Here is a 13,179-nt window from a genome sequence, read left to right on the forward strand (position 1 = left end):
GGGGGGGGGAAAAAAAATCTACTTGCCCCACAACATAAACTTGCTTTGTTAGAGGTTGCTGGATCACAGGAGCATGTTGCTGGAGCCATGACAAATCCAAACAATTCAAATATGACACTACATCAAATAAAATCTTAACTACACGCTATAGTAACACCATAACTAAAATAATTGAAAAAAGAAGTTACTCTGTCTTTGTTTGGGAACACAAACACTACATTTTTTTTTTACAGAATTAAGGATATGTCTTGATTGTGCATTTCTCCACTTGTCTAGGTAATTTTTATATACCTTGTCTAAATATTACATCAATTCCTAAGAATATCCAATGCATTTTTTCCCCCTCATAACACTCCTGTATCTGTCCTATTATTTCCATTTTACAGATGGGGAACCAACTCTACAGGATTAGGAATTCACCTAGCTCTCAAAAAGAGGTTTGTGGCAGTTAACATAATTAAACCAGTGGCACATGACCCAAATGAGTATGCTCATCACTGAACTATTCTTCCTTTCGTACCTAATTTTTTTGCCTCTCAAATTTGACCTTAACACTGAACTTCTTTTATGTTCAATGCTAGTTCCTCGGGTAATTAGAACATCCTGCCTCCCTTCCCTCATTTCTTCTCCCCCATTCCCACATCTGTCACATACTGATCTGGAGGGAAAAAAGATTATGAAATATGAAATATTATATGAAAGTATTTATTCTAACGCTACTCACTGCATGCAAAGAAGTATTTGGAAATATACAGAAAAAAATTATGCAACTGAGGCATATACAATCATGTGGCCTTTTCTGTACTTAACTTATTTTCCTTGTTTCTCTCCCTTCAAACTGAATAAAATGCTTTCCAGATACCTTTTTTCCCCAAAATCAGACATTTAAGCATAAGAAGTTCAGCATAATGGCACTCACAATAGGCACAAATTTCAAAAGGACACAACTAAAAGCCAAATTTGAATTTTGAATTTACATTGTGGTGACAAACAATCCTAGGTACTGAGAAAATACTTACAATCAAGCAGCATCAAAATGTCTACATTTTCCTCAAATCTAAATATGTAGTTTGCAACTGTATATATCTAGTCTTACTGCCATTCAGGGTAAGCCTTCTTTCACCAAAGAATCCAAGCCACCAAGCATTTACTGAAAGTTTCTTCTCTTCTTAGTGTTTACTGCAAAATCACCACAAAGCATATTTTGCAATTACAGTCTTAAAATATCCTCCAACATTAAAAAGGTCAGAAAAGACCACTTATAAAAAAAAAACATGAATATGCATCACATTATATTTTATTTTCTTTCCAGTGGACACAAATGCTATTGAGATATGCAGCCAAAGTCATGGAGAAACCAGTCTGAATGTGTGCGCTTCATTAGTTCATTACTATTCACAATGCTTAAGTGTTCTTGGATACAAGCTGACTTATAAAATTATTTGTGCATTCACTGTGAAATCCTCTGGCATTATGCATGCATCCCATGTTTTCCAGTGAATTTTATACAGAATACTGATAAATTATTTTACTGTACTTTTTTCTTTACACTGATAAAAGTTTTGATTCTTTTTTTAAATTTAATATGGCAAATAGTGATTATTTTCCAGATGCTCTGGAATTCCCTTAAGTTAATTTTTATAACAAGACTGGAAAATAAAAACAAAAAAGTAACAGGGAACATGAGCTTTCTTTTCATGGGTCTTCCAGACTAGGCCACATTCTTATCCGAAAGAAGCCAGAACTTAAAACCCCCCCTCCACAAAATCACAAAAATCTCTCAATATTTATATCTACACATGAAATTTATTTGAAAAAAGAGCAATGAAAGTATCCAACCTTCCTCAGCTACTAAAGTAAGATTAAGCCACAAGAATATCATAGCTTCCACACATCCTTGTACATTTTAGCAACATAATATTCAAAAATCAAGATCCGAACACACAAAAATGCTATGTTTTTGATTAAGGATGTGAATGGTTAAACGATTAATAACCGGTCATATTTTACTGGTTATTGTTTAACACTGAGTGGGGTACAGTCTGCAAGGGAAGGAAAGCTGCACAGTGCCCCAGGAGACAGGAATGAGAAGGGGATTGGGGACCAATACCTATAGTTAGGCTCAGTGGAGCTGCTTGCAGTCTTCCCACCGCTTACCACAAGCAGCCCGGGCTCCAGGCAGGCAGTGGGAAGGCTAGAAGCCGCTGCACCAAGATCTGCAGACCCTAGTTATTAATCCCTTACTTCCCCCATGCTCTGCTGTCCACAGGGAAAGCAGCTTGTCTCTCTCTCTGGGGTGAATGGAAGTCAAGAGGCCACCTGCTGCGAGGGGCCTGATCCTGAAAAATAAAATAAAAAAGATGCTTAAAAATAAGAGGGAGATGGGAGAGGGAGTATTCCAGGTTGCAGCCCCTCCTCCACGGCAGGGTGGGGCAGGACAGGTACTGGCATTGGCCCAGGACCACCCCTCCCCAGTCAGACTTTACAGAGCCATAGGTTGGAGCCCAACACTATGGCACCCATCCTTGTCCCCATGTCTCGCTGGATGTGCCACCTTGTTACTGCAGCTGCTGATGGTACCTGCGCATGCCCCCTGGCCAGACCCATGGCAGTTGCAGGGCCTGGCAGGGGCAAGGTGGAGGTAAGGGGATGCTGAGTGGTTGCCCCACACCTGTAGCTTAGCCCCACCCACACCTGGGCCGGGACAGGACCCACCTGGCTTGTTGCGAGGCGCAGCCCTGGGGAGCCAGGGGCCGAAGGAGCCACTGAATCTCTGCCGCACCTCGGGGGGCCTGGAAGCACCCCAGCAGAGCAGCCCCACGTGGGCCAGGCCAGGGGTTGCCATACTGATTGTTTAACCATTGTAAATACACCAGGTTAAACTGACATTTTTTAATTGTTATTTACATCCCTATTTTTAGTAAACTTTTAATACTCCTGCAATCCTTCCAAAGGTGAGTAAGCGTCAATTTAATCTGGCACGATACAAAAACAGATTGAGAAAACACAATGAAAGTGTCTAGCAATGTTTAAACATCTTACCTCTAAGCAACCAGACAACTGTAAACCATCTTTCCAAGGCTCAGAACAAGCCTTTCCCTTCAAGTTCATTTTTAAATTAACACCATCCATACTGCAATCCCATTTAAAGCCCTTTAAACTATTACACTTCCAACTTCCCTCCTGTAACACACACAGCAGCCAACTTCTTTGTGTTCCCTTATGGATAAAACGTTTGATTCCTTTATTAAAGCAAACAGACTTGAATACAGTATCTCTCTGAAAATGAGCACTGAGAGATGAACAAGAGGCATCCTGCAATGATCTTACTGCACCATTAATTTAAAAATTGTTTTGTTCACAGTATTTACATAGCCACTGAAAATATGGTGCACGACAGAACAACTGAGAACGCTTGCTATAGTTTCAGAGCCATGAGTTCAAACTTCACTCTAGATATGTAACAAGTACCACTTGCAAAAGGGTACCTGATCATTTAGGCTGGAGGGTCAAGTGTTGCCAGACATGACGCTGCTGGCTATAGAAATTAATCTCCCTTAATTCCAGCGGTCTGATGGGCAATCAAGATTCAGGCGGTATCTTTGACCTTTGAGCTGTACTAAAGAATAAATGCTTGAATTTCATGCATCTAAAATGTAGATTCAAGGAGAGCAAGGACTTACACCATTCCTATATTCCTGCTGCCTGTGCTGAAATTTAGTAGTTCAGTGGCTTTTTCTTAAAAAGAAACAAAGACTAGAAGGATATTTTCAATCACTGAAGAATATGTCTCCAATATTATCACAAATGCCAGGGTCAGCAGAAATTAGTTCCTTAGACAGCATTATACTGACCTAATTAACAACACAGTTTCAAAGAGTAGCTGGGTTCTACACCCTTTTCAACACTCCAAGTGGATTAAAGTGTAAGAATATTCAGCTTCAGAGCAGATGAATCTACACATATTCCAAACTTGTGCTGCACAGCTCTGTCCCTACCTACATCATTTTCTTGTGTCTTTTCCCATCTCCCTCATTCCCTTCACATGACCAGTTAGGCCTTTATTATTCTTTTTACTGCTTTTTTCTTCATTTTTTCTATGTATAAAACATACACCTCAGAACACTAGTAAACTGTTATCTATGAATGCCAACCTTTAATGCATCCAACATGTTTAAGAGATGCACAAATATTAGAAAATTCTATTTTAAAACAAAAGTTAGCACTACCCCATTGAACTCTCAACACATTCTTCCATTGCATATTACTACATTTCATGTTTATGACAGGTACAAAACAGATAAAACAGATGATTCTGTTCTGGGGACTGATTTCCTTGGAGCAAGAACATTGTTTTATATTTTGAGCAATCCTGAGTAGGCTATTTGCATCCAACAATAGAGCTCTGCATCAAACCAACTCAAAGGCCGCACCAGAATAATAGTGAACACTACACAATAAATTCTGGTAAGAGCAAAAGAAAGCCTGAAATCTTTGGATTAAAATGCATTAAACTTCTAGAGGTCTACAAGATGAGATATTATCTTGATTTAATTACTGGATTTGGTCTAGCATTACTATATCTGACACATAATGAAGCCTGATTAAACTGCAAACTCTACCTAACATTTAAAATAGAAAGTAAGAGATGCTTCATATCTAAACCAAGATATTTTTATTTTCAAGCCAATGAAGATAGAAATTATTAAACTATCACTTTTAGTAACTACTTCAGTAATTAAAATTAGTAATTTAAACTATTACTTTTAATACAGCAGTTAACATAACCTGTGTGTGACTGCATGTTTATATTTGTGCTGCTCCTTTGATGCTAATTAAAACTGGATTGAGTTGAGGACCAACGCAAAGTTAAAATGAGCCTCTAAATCCTGACAGGCGAGTCCTCACATGCCACATAACAGACTTCACCAAATCCTCTGTGAATTTGAAGTAAGGAGTTCCAGAACTACTAAAACTTCAACAGTAGAAGTCTGACATGGCTATGAAAGAGCTCTTTCACCCAAGCCCTTGCTCTTCTTCCTTGTTTTTCACTCTCTGTGGATTACACCATCATCCTTCCAGCCATCCAAGATACAGCACAGAGCATTCTAAATCAGTACAGTAAAAGTTCTGTTAACCGGCATCCTACAAGCCGGTTAGTGGAGCATGCCAGCTTGTAAGATGAAGTGAAACCAGGAGTGCCCACCGTGGCACTTCTGGTTTCTCCGAGCCCCCGTAGCTTGGGGCAAAGCAGCCTGTGCTGCCAAGCCCCCACAGCCCAGGGGCATAATAGGCTGTGCGGGACCTGCCTACCTGTCCCGTGGGGCCCGCAAGAGTGGTGGCTGAGGCCGCTCAATTTACTGACATAGTTTGTTATCAGAGCTCTTACTGTAATTCTCAACTAGGGTCCCCTGAAATCCTTTCACAGGTGCCACACAGTTAGGTTTACACACACGATGCACATGATAAACCCAAATATCTCAAATAGAAATCCACAGTTGTGGTCTTTCTGAGTTCTTTGCAATAGAAAACTGCTCTATTATTTTTCTTTAGGCTAGGAGATTTCAACCTTTTTTAATAAGTGTACCCCGGTGGCCAGACACAAAAGGGGGGTGGGGCTGACACATGGCTGGATGCGGAGCAGCAGCAGTGGGTGGCAGCGATGGCCGCCGTACACAAGTTGCTTTTGCTCCACCACCACCACATCTGGCTGATGGTTCAGTGCCTGTGAGGCCCCCGGAGGGACACCGCTGCCCTCCCCTAGCCCTGCTCCTGGGAAGTGGCGGTGCAGGGTAGTGGGTGGCGGTGCTCCGTCCCTGCCCACCCACATACCACCCAGTGCCTTCCTAAGTACCCCCCCGGGGTACACTTATCCCACTTGACAACCCCTGCTTTAGGTAAACAAAGAATAAAACTAAGAGCTTGCATTTTCCCAAGGGTGCCTCAAGTCTTAAGAGGTTGAGAACCACTGCTCCAGTGCCAGACAACAGCTTATACTACCACTTCTCCTAGCTGTATGGCCACAGCACTGTACAAGCAAAGCTTCCCCACAGCCACCTGCACCAAATACCCCTCTGAACAAGTTAACCTCTAAAGTACCACTCTGCCTTGCCTTCTGTCTGATTTCAGACTAACTCAGAGGTGGGCAATTATTTGGGCTGGAGGGCCACTTAACAGGTTTTAGTGAGTTGAAGGCCACACATGCATGCTTCCTTTCAATGTTCAAATGACATTCTGTACACTGTTACATATAACCAATACAAATAAATACATAATCATATGGCAAACAACCTCCTGAAAAAGTAATTTTCTCCACAAGCTACTTCCTTAAATTTGACTTTTCCTTTTATATTCATAAATATCAAAAACCATCTTGGAGGACTGGTAAGACTGTACACTGTTATTGTAAATGTCTTATTGTCTATTTCATGGCTTGAGCCAGAAAAATCAAACTCATATTTTCTTGCATATAAATGTATACTTTTTTTTCCCACCAAAAAAATGAGGGCTGGAAAGTAAAGCACACATTATAAGTAAGAAGTGTAGTAATAAGTTACTCATGGTTAAGGGCAAAAGTGAAAGTAAAAACTGCACCAGACTCAAAGGATATGGACAGAAATTACACACAAACCGGTATAAGTGAGTGAAAACCAGTTCGAATCTGTAAGACAACAGAAGTTCAGTGCACATAAACCACTTTCAATATGGCCAAAACTGATTTAAGATAAACCTGGATGGATGTAGTATCAGACTTAACTGATTTAGGTTAAATCAGTTCATTGAACTTCTGTCCCAGATCCTCTCCAGATTCCAGTTAACTCTCAGCCCCCAGCATGCCAAGATGCTCTGCACCTCCCCCACAACCTCCTCCCCCACAGTGTAGGTGGGCTAACCTTGCCACAAGCTATCTGCCCCAACTAAAGAGGGAGGTTTGCTCTAGCACCCCCCACCTTCTGGCCTGGGCCACCACAGGTATGTGGCTGCATTTCCAGAAACAAAAGTGAATGTCTGTTTACTTGCTTATTGGTTCAGTCTACGCAGTTTAGACTGAATTAATTCAATTTTTACAGATTAGTCTCAGGCTTCTGCACTGTCCATCCTTAGCCAGAGCGAGTAGAACAATAAGCAGTAGCCTCTGCTCCCTAGCTGCTTCTGCTCAGTTACTTACTACAAGGAAAGATCTGTTTTCCTTCATTCTGCCTTTCAAAAACAAGACGCATGAAATAGGCAAGTAAATATGGTATCCCCTTTCAGTTTAAATTTAACATTATATTGTTCTAACAGAGTTCCCTCTGGACCATGGGTGGTCCACAAAACAGGTGCTACTGGTCACACAGTGTAGGCTGATACTCATTTTCTGCAGCTGTACCTGAATAAAGACAGCTAAAGTAGATAACAAAACATAGTTAACATTTTCCAGCAAGTAATCACTAGAAGATAGCACAAGGATACTATATGATTGAAAAGAGGCAGAAAGATGGTTGGCTGGGTAGCAAACTCTTCTGTGCTCCAACATAAGAAAAAGGGCTTCCTTCACTATTTTTTAGAATGGAATCTAATACTAGATGTTAAAATGATGTGTAAATAAAGCTTTAATACTGAAACTTATATTCAGGGAAACTCACAGCATGGGTTTACCCGTATTAAAAAATTTCGTGTCAAGGAAATAAATACAAATGCATTACAGGATGTACTTAGCACGTGAATCAATATAAAAATCAAGTCATTTTCCTTTACTTAATCTCTTAAAGGCTAGTGACTAATTTTCCACTAATTATAGCAAACAAAATGATAATGCAAGGTTGAGCCAAAGCCAGTAAGTATATACAAAATGAGTAATTAATGTAATTGGTCCAATGAAAACTACTGTAGAAGTGTAATTATGATCAAACAGCAATAGACTGAGTGCAGTTTTGTCTAAGTTCTATGCATTTCCCTGACTTCATACCTTGATCAGAGATGTCAAAATAGCCCATTTAAATTATTTTCTATTACCCCTCCAGCATGTTAGGTAGTCTTTCACTCTAATAAAATCTTGGGGGAGACCTTTTAAAATTTGCATCAGAGAAGCTTGAATAAGGGTTGCACAAGAGTGATTCTGAAGAGAAACAGTGTAAAAACAAGAACGGGGTCTTAGCTGGAAAAATATGTTAACCCAAAAATATTACTGCTATCAAACTGGCCAATATCTGATGTCCTAATGACGTGTTTATTTCTTCCTACTTCTATCTAACCCATTTTTCAATGTACCTTAAGATCTTTAAAGCAATCAGAATAGGTCTTTAATTTACTCTATTTTGTTTAAAAGCAGTATATCTAGCAGAAAGCACAATTTTACGTCTCAGCAATCCCAAATGCAACCTAGTCTCCATATAGTAGAGCAGAATGTGGACAAAAAGAAAAACTAAGATCTATTTATAACATAAGTAACAGAAATCCATAACAGCTTCAGGACACTTTACCCATTTTAATTAATGCTCATGATATTCTTACAATAGACATTATCATCCCTATTTTACAGATAAAGGTAGAAAAATTACATGACTTGACAATAGATTCACAATTCATATGAGAGCCTGAACCAGAAACTCAATCTCCTGACACTCTGCACTTAAATGCTGTGAACTTTGCTTCCTTCAAAACAATGTTCTGCAAGTCACCGGACTCAAGTTCAGTTTATATTTCTAAACTGGAAAAGAGAAAAAAAGAACACACACACACACAAAAAAAAGTTGTCTACAAACTCTATAAAGATGAACAATTTAAATTATTGCAATGCTTCTCTTCATTCAACATCAGGCAGTTTACTTAGTAAATATCAATGTAGCATGTACACTAAAGAGGTGTGTATTTTCCTCACTGTGATGTATCTTAGTGGAAGAAAACATTTCTAAAAATGCCTTCACATGTAGACTCATAAATATTTTAATGTGTGAACAATCAACTAGCATTTAGAAAATTTATTTTTGGTATTTTTTTTTTTTAAGCAATAATGGTAATTTGGAATTTTGGTAATTATGTTTTCCAATTATGAAGGCAGTACCTTTATTATTAAAAAATTACTATACAGTGTCCAAACCAGAAATATTACTAAGCTATCCAGATGCCCAAAAAATCCTACATTAATTCTGAAAGCATTAAATTAATTCATATGGGGTAGCAATAAACTAGATGAGCAAAATACAACAACAGATTGTTAACATCTGGATACCAAAATAAAACACCCAGCTTCCATTTCAAATATATATTTTTAATAATACTGGTCTGTTATAAACATTTCAAATTGCAATAAAACTTTTTAAATGTTTTAGATACATAATTTGTATTGTGTTATGGCAGGGTTATAAGGGACTAATAAAATCCTACTCCCTATATTGATGGGTATTCTACTGAAAGTGATCCTAAAATCTAATTCTTACTGAGGGATTATATGCCACAAAAGTGCTGGTACGTAAGCCTAAACATCTATATCTACATGTTGCATTTGAGTTAATGCTGATATCTTTAAAACTTTTTAAACCTTTAAAAACATATTATTCTTGTTGTTAATATTTAATATTAAAAATATTGCAATGGTAGTGAGGTGTTGAAAGACAACTGAGGGCAAACATGGCAATAGTTTTCCAATACATAAAAGGTAGTTATAATAAGGCTAAAGGTCAATTGCTTTTTATGTCCATAGGAAGAAGAATGAGAAGAAATCAGATTAATCTGAAGCAAAGAAGATTTAGGTGATATATTAAGAAAAAAGTCTATAATTGTCTGCGTACTGAAACAAGCTACATAAAAAAGACATGAAATACTTTTTAACGTGTTCAAGATCCTTTGAGGTCCCCATGAATCCTACACTTATCTGTGTCTCTTGACTTTCTTATTGTATTACGCACGAAGCACAAAACACTGACATTATTTAAAGCAAAAATGTTGGAATTATATCAAAAGGTATAAGGGTATCAAAATTATCATCCCCTAATAAAATGAAATTAGCCACCCAAGTGATGAATGTTGGTTTGTCAAATACTAACTTTAATAATATATGTTTGGTAAAAAAAAAATAGTGAGAAGAGATATTATACAAAACATCAACATTGTAATCCTCACCCCCCCACAAAAGAAAATTAAAGATTCATTTTTTTTATTGCAGGTATTGCAAATAAGCAAAATATTTTTATAAGTCATCCTTTTGGTCCTGTAAGTACATTGTACAGTAGAAATTAAATGAAACTTCAAGTTTAATCTTACACCTGATAAAGATATTTTGAAATTTTAATTTTTTTAAAAAACAGAACCAAAAATGTTTTCATGCAAATAAAATGTATCAGTTTTCTTGCAAAAGGCAGCTTTCAAAGCTTTCATCTCTCCACTTCTACGGTTTATATAAGCATAATATATTGGCTGAAAACTAGAAAAAAATTGCACTTTATCAATGGGCAGTAAGCTTTCTTCAGCAAATAAGAGGACCTAACACCAGTATTTTCTGAAGAATGTAAATCTCTTAAAAATTCTATCCTTTATGGTTGGAAAGATGAGCTTACAAATTTGAACAACATACGAACAAAGCAAATGTTGTTAGAAATGTTGGGGAGAAGTCAAATATTAGGGAACTGTATCCAGGTTCCTGACTACTTCAAGGCGGCCAGATAGACAGGCTATCTGCATCAAAGGAGAAGACGACAGAACTAGCCAAGACTCTTCTCCCGTGCAGCAGCCAGAACTCTCAACAGACTGTGTAGAAGAGTGAAGGACCAGGCATTCACAAAAGTCAAAAGGTCCTGGAAGAGGAACAAGAAACAGAAAACCGCTCCAACGTTCCAGAAAAATTAATTATATATTAACTTGGGGCTCATAAAAAATGGAACGTATGGTAGAAATAAAACTTCGGAACACTGTCACACAGCTAAGGAGGTAGCAGAAGTATCACTGAATGGACTCCTTTCTGGAGCTTTATCCTTGTACCTTGCTAGGAGGACTCCAGCTTTTCATTCACATTAGCTTCATAGGGGATTTTGACCTCCAGGTAAAAGCAGGGTAAATATTTCAATGCCCACAACTCTTAAATATTAGAGAAAAATGTGTATTTGAACACAGCTTTGCTTTAATAAGCTATTTGACATCAGTGACTTCCTAGGTTTCTAGATGCTGCAAGATCCAGCCAGTGATTCTCAACCAGGGTACCATGGGATGCCTTGAAAACCTTGCAAGAGCACAATGGGGTATCACAATGTTTGCACTAATACGTTTAAAATACAATTCAAAAGACAAACCCAGAGATTTCAAATAAAAATACTACAATATGGATTTCTTTCTTTGCAACAAAAACAACCCCTCACCCCTCATTCTAGTCTTTTTCTGCAGGCAAAAAAAGAGCGAAAACTAAGAGGTGGCATTTTCTAAGGGGTGCCTTGAATCTACTAAAGGATCTCTCAAGTCTATCCATAGGTGCCTCAAATCTAAAAAGAATGAGAACCGCTGCTCTCCCACAAGAGAGGCAGGCGATATACCAGTCTGCATAGACCCCGCATAGATATTCTCCCCCTTACCATCCACCACTTCTAATATATAAAATACTGGATTATGGACATGGGGCCTAATCCCATAAGGCATCTCTATGTTCTGTGACACTTTAAATACAACTTTTCTTTTTTAATTTGTGTTGAAAAGGAAGAATCATTTCAGTTACTCTTCAGCACTGGAAATAAAGACTGCATGTAATATACTGAGGAACTTCTAAGGTATTTAAAATAGCAATATACATAAAAAAAGATCAAAGATATTCTTATTTAAGGTCTAAACAGCCACCTTCTGTCCACATCAGTAGGCGTACCATTAAGAAACAAAGCTTAAATTGCTACATAAGCTTGTAATATCAGGCCCCAAACGTTTTTTTATGGAAATCAATTTTATATAGGCTTCAGGGCACCAAACTTAATGAGAAGCCTTCAGCTACAGTTCGTTAAGGTCATACATGATTTAATCAAGTCCCACATACAAAGTAAAAACCTTAGTCCCACTGAAGTCCAAGAAACCCTAATGTGTGGCCTCAAGCCTGTGCCTCCTCCACAAAACAGATGACTTCTTCCCCCCTTTTTTTGAAAATAATGGCCAGTATTCTTATTAACTTTAAACAAAATCCTTTGAAAAGGCTCATACTTTGTTCTGCAGCTGAGACCAATACCCATCTTACCCTATGACACTTATCTTCTAGGAAAAAAATAAGTGCCATCAGGAAGAGACTGTGACCAGTGATCTCCCAAGCTACAAACTCACTTGGGGCCGTGCAGAAGGAAGCTTCACCCACAGATGATGCAGTTAAAATCAAATGTTACAGCAAGAAAAAATAAAAATAAAGAGGGGCCCAAACGGTGCCCTCCTTTCACCCCTGACCGCCTGATCCCAGCCTTCAGGGGGCTGAAGCCGCCCTGCCACATCTGTGCAGAGGATCCCAACCGCCTCCCCTCCCCTCCTAGCGCTTATGGCACGGCCGGGCCGCAAGAAGGGACACAAGCTCCCGCCACAGAGCCGGCCGGCAGGACCCCTGCCCCACGCTACGGTGCGCGCAGAGCAGGGCAGGGCGGGCAGCGGCGAGTGCGGCGGAGCTGGTCCCAGCCCCTCTAGCCCGGGGCAGGAGGCTGGTCCCCAGTCCCGCCCCCGGCCCCGGTACCATTACCCAGCACGCCCAGCGCTGCGCCGCCATCCTGCTGCCGGACAGTTCCTGCGGGACCCGCGCAGCCTCGCGAGAACTCTGCCCCCCCATGCCTCCATTCCACTGTAAAGATCAGCTCTCTCACTTAAAACAACTTTGGAGGGCTAATTTTGGGGAAAAGGGTGTATGTGGTCCATGAATAAATATGGCATGCACCACAGGTGAATTTCTATAGCAATAGAAAAGATTTGGTAAGCACCTGGAGAACTTGCATATGTGATATAAGGTGCTGAGACACTAACAGAAACCAGCAACTTCATGATACTGAGCTAGAAACTCCAGGCCAATTATGTTTTCCAGGAGGAAGGCACTTTATAGGAGGAACTGCTTCAGAGATGGAAGGTGTTTTGGAGGCAAGAGATGTTCCACATTCAGCCGCTGTGCTGAGACAGTACAGAATGGGGAAATTTTTCATTTTGCTTTCTGTTAAGACCACTTTATTTAGCATATCTGAAACTATTGATCTCTGAACACTC

General features: G+C 39.3%; 1 protein-coding gene across 3 annotated transcripts in view; it reads right to left on the reverse strand.

The window, feature by feature from the left end:
* The window catches only part of ZZZ3 (zinc finger ZZ-type containing 3), a 123,906-nt gene extending 111,167 nt beyond the window's left edge, over window positions 1-12,739 (reverse strand). For 2 of the 3 annotated variants that reach the window (XM_019501471.1, XM_019501470.1), the window contains exon 1: window positions 12,668-12,738. The gene's annotated coding sequence lies outside the window, so the exon portion shown is untranslated. Of the gene's footprint in view, window positions 1-12,667 lie in introns of all 3 variants that reach the window. The other variant, XM_019501472.1, reaches the window with a different exon arrangement.
* Between the last annotated feature and the right edge of the window lie 440 nt (window positions 12,740-13,179).

The sequence above is a fragment of the Gavialis gangeticus genome, unplaced genomic scaffold (assembly GCF_001723915.1).
Source record: "Gavialis gangeticus isolate Ggan-Ray unplaced genomic scaffold, GavGan_comp1, whole genome shotgun sequence".
Classification (NCBI taxonomy): Eukaryota; Metazoa; Chordata; order Crocodylia; family Gavialidae; genus Gavialis; species Gavialis gangeticus.